Below are 3823 nucleotides of genomic sequence, written 5' to 3' on the forward strand. Positions count from 1 at the left end.
TTCCGGACAAAGCTATGGTGGCCAGGGGCCAAGGCAGAGGCGGTTAGGGGCTATCAGGCCAGCAGGGGAGCAAGCAGTTAGGGGGCGATCAGGCCAGCAGGGGTGGGCAGTTGGGGGCAATCAGGCCAGCAGGCAGAGGTGGTTAGGGGTGATCAGGCAGGCAGGCGAGCAGTTAGGAGCCAGTGGTCCCGGATTGTGAGAGGGATGTCCAGCAGTCAGACATCCTCTGAGGGATCCCAGATTGGAGAGGGTGCAGGCCGGGCTGAGGGTCACCCCCCATGCACGAATTTCGTGCACCGGGCCTCTAGTTTTATAATAAAGACAACATCAACCCAGCATCCCTTCATAGCCCATACTTCCCAGCATCACCTACTAGGCAAAGTCATTCTAGCTCACAGGCATCCCCTGTCTGCCCTTTGCCTGTGTGCTCGGCTCCAGGGACCAGCCAAGTGAGGAGTCAGCGTGGAAGAGCGCGGGCCAAACCCTGGGAGGAGATATGAAGAGAAGCTCCTGGAGGCCAAGTGCGTCGATGGAAGAAGTGGGATTGAGAATTAGCTTCAGAAGAACATTCCAGAAGCAGAACCATACACATTAATATTAAACTCTTCCGAAAATATGTATTTAAGAAGAAAAGCAAAGACCAAACAGTGTGCATGATCTGCAACTACTTATGTGGAGGAAGGGACATCCACGTGCACTTCTCCGGGCAGACAAGCAAATCTGGCGCAGAGGTGTCTCGCAAGGAAAATCAAAGTAGGAAAGCTCAGCAATAGGGAGAAGATATCATTTACCCCCTCCCTTCATTCTTACCATGAACTTGTAGGTCGTAGTATAACGACCCAAATGCAGAGAGAATTCAAGCGCCCGTGTGGCGTGCTCAGAGCCTCCTGCAGATTCCCTGGCCAAGACAAGCACCTGGCATTCCATCTCCTCTGGACAAATTATTCCAAAGAGTTAATAAGACATCATCAACTTCACTTTCTCCTACTCAATTCTTTCCAGAGTCTCCATCAGCAAGACTTTTTCATATTAAAAATAATTTTCTCCAACAAGCACATGAAAAGATGATCAACATCACTAATCATTAGGGAAATGCAAATCAAAACCACCTCACTCCCATTAGGATGGCCTCTAGCAATTAGACAAAATAACAAGTGTGCACTATTAGTGGGAACATAAAATGGTGCAGCCACTGTGGAAGACAATATGGTGTCTCCTCAAAAAATTAAAACTAGACTTATATGATCCAGCAATCCCACTTCTGGGTATACACTCAAAAGAAATGGAAGCAGGGTCTTAAAGAGATATTGGAACACCCATGTTCATAGCAGCATCATTCACAACAGCTAGAAAGTGGAAGGAACCAGTGTTCATCAATGGATGAATGGATAAATAAAATGTGGTCTGTCCATACAACAAGATATTATTCAGCTGTAATACAGAGGGAAATTCTAACACATGCTACAACATGGGTGAACCTTGAGGACACTATGCTGAGTGAAATAGGCCAGTCACTGAAGGATAAATATTCATGACTCACAGGAGGTACCTAGCATAGTATATGGAAACAGAAAGTGGGATGGTGGTTGCCAGGGGCTGGGGGAGAAAAAATGGGGAAGTTGTTGTTTAATGGATACAGAGTTTCCATTGTGCAAAATGAAAAACTTCTGGAGATTGCATAATTAAGACAATAAGTTTTTTTATATGTGTTTAACCACAATAAGAAATAAGTAAAAGTAAATTCCCTCTGTCTCATAAATGTCATCATATGCTATCTGACAGAGCCCCTGAGAAGTTACCCTATATAATAAAAGGCTAATATGCAAATAGACTAAACGGCAGAACAACCAGAACAACCGAACAACCGATCGCTATGACGTGCACTGACCACCAGGGGCGTGTGTGAAACATGGCAGGCATTGGCCGCAGCGGGGTGGTGGAGCAGGTGAGCAGGGGCACCAGACCAAGGTGGGGCACTGTGGCGGGAGGGCCTGAGAGGGGGCGTGGAGGATGGGCCAAGATTCTGTCCCTGTGCCCACTGCAGCCTCCCAGCCCACAGTTCCTTTCAAGGTGCACAAATTCATGCACTGGGACCCTAGTGTTGTATATAATGTGTTCTCCCTATACTCAATGTGCTAAACCATTGTGACTCGCACATCATATTTAACCCTGCTTTTTTAAAAAGCATGTATGTAGCCATGGTATGACCCCATGTATGTAACAGTCTTGAAATGAGAAAAGTTCAAAGACGGGGAACAGAGCAGGTGTGCAGGGTTCGGGGGAGGGAGAGTCTCTGGGTGTTGGAACAGGTGTGTATCCTGACTGTATGTGGTTCCACAGATGTACATGGGATGATGAGGTTTCAACACCCACCCACCCCCACTCCCCTCCCCAAGAAATAGCTCATGTGAAAACTGGTGGGATTCACGTTGTCCAGTGGCGACTTCCTGCTTTGATCACTGTACTAGGCTTATGTCAATGCTGCCTTCGGGGGCAGGGGACAGGCACACGGGGACCCTACTCCTTTTGCAACTTGAATGTGGATCTAAACTTATTTCAAAATAAAAAGACTTTTAAAAATGTTTCCACTATTTGAAGACTGTGTGCCAGTGGTAGCTTTCTGGGGACAGAGCCCACTTTATAAGGTGCAGTCACAGCTCCACCTCTGTACGCAGGACTTTCGCGCCCTCCCAGGTGCCCAGTGTACCACGTGCTCGCATCCCTTCCACAGGTTCTCCTGCCCTGTGGGCCTCAACCTCTCCGTCGCCGCCATCACCTGGGAGAGCTCAGGGCCACCGGCAGTAACTGCCGAGTGCAGGGCACGATGCCCGCCTCATCTCATCCCCCGTAACCCTCACTGCCTGCGCTTTACAGATGAGGAAACTGAGGCTTGGAGAGGCAACGAACTTGCCAAGATCCCAAGGCCAGATCTGGTGACGCCCCCAGCCAGGCTCCTGTACCCCCAGCAGCCACCAGGGCTGCCACCTGCAGACTGGTCTCTGGCAGCAGGTGGGAGGCAAGCCAATGGGGACAGGGCACTAATTCAAGCTGTGGGCAGAGCAGCTGCCGCGTCCCTGCGCCCGGGGCCACGCTGCTTATGCTCCTGGTAGATAAAGTGCTCCACTTAGACGCTCTCTCCGGCTGCGGGGCCATTAGCTCGCTGACTCCTGGAAAAACCATTTGGCCAGCGCTGACAGATGTGGCCATTACACAATCACTTAGCCCTCCAGCTGCCCCATCCCGACCTTGGGAGGGGGAGGGCCTCGAGGCCTGCAAAGCCCTGGGGAGGGTCCACAGATTCACTTCCTGGCCACGCCTCCCCTCTGCCCTGAGGCTGGTTCTGCCGGCCCAGCTGCCGCAGCAGGAGGCAGCTCCTCAGACAGCAGGGTCTCAGGGCTGCCAATGACCTTGCTCTCCTGAGAGCTGTTCACAAACTGCCTTCACATGCATCATCTCCCTTGATCCTCCCAGCATCCCTGTGAAGGCAAAATGAGGATTATTGCTTCCACTATACAGATAAAGAAATGAGGCCCAGAGAGAATACGTAGTTGGCCCAAGATCCCACGGCTAATAGTGTCAGTCAAGGGGCTGACCTCAGGCCTCTGAGTCCCAGACTGTGGGGCGCTGCCCACCCACACTGCGTGGTCCTGGTGAGAGGTTAGCATGCGTGGGAAACTCACACAGCCTCAGAGCAGGGCTCCGTGGACAGGGCGGGCCAAGGGCTGCACGTCTCTGTTGAGCGAAGGTGTGAGGCTGACGAGGCTGCAGCCTCGCCCCCAGGGGCACCCAGCTCAGGTCACTGTATCCAACACTTCTGTCACTC

This window comes from Eptesicus fuscus, chromosome 17 (genome assembly GCF_027574615.1).
Source record: "Eptesicus fuscus isolate TK198812 chromosome 17, DD_ASM_mEF_20220401, whole genome shotgun sequence".
NCBI lineage: Eukaryota > Metazoa > Chordata > Mammalia > Chiroptera > Vespertilionidae > Eptesicus > Eptesicus fuscus.